The sequence below is a fragment of the Penaeus monodon genome, chromosome 23, assembly GCF_015228065.2.
Source record: "Penaeus monodon isolate SGIC_2016 chromosome 23, NSTDA_Pmon_1, whole genome shotgun sequence".
Lineage (NCBI taxonomy): Eukaryota > Metazoa > Arthropoda > Malacostraca > Decapoda > Penaeidae > Penaeus > Penaeus monodon.
In genome coordinates this window covers 17,678,844-17,679,221 of record NC_051408.1, presented here as the reverse complement: position 1 = coordinate 17,679,221, position 378 = coordinate 17,678,844, and the positions used below count along the sequence as shown (strand labels likewise).

The 378-nt window shown below is 30.2% G+C and overlaps 1 protein-coding gene across 1 annotated transcript in view; it reads right to left on the bottom strand.

The window, feature by feature from the left end:
- The window catches only part of LOC119587846 (mucin-5AC-like), a gene marked incomplete in the record, with an annotated part of 20,921 nt that overhangs the window by 946 nt on the left and 19,597 nt on the right, over nucleotides 1-378 (bottom strand).

Below are 378 nucleotides of genomic sequence, written 5' to 3'. Positions count from 1 at the left end.
AATTGCTTCTCTACTTGCTTATCCAATGACTTTTATTTCTAATTCCTCTTAATACAAAAATACAATTTTTATGTTTATAGAGATGTTTTCTGTGAATGTAATTATTGGATTTGATAATTTTCTTTGCGACGCAAGTTATTAGGTCTTTAAGAAATCAAACTATTTAGCAATGAAAGATTTTGATTATTTTATTTTAATTGTTCTATACAGTACATTCATTCCACTAAAATTATTTAATTCTCATGAAACTTGAAAATCATGAACTTATTTAATATCACAAACATATTACTAATATCCCCCCCCCCCCCCCCGAGCCGTACCTCCGCTCGCCGAAAAAAATTGGATTTTTTCTTTTCTTTGGTTCGTGGCTTTCTGTTG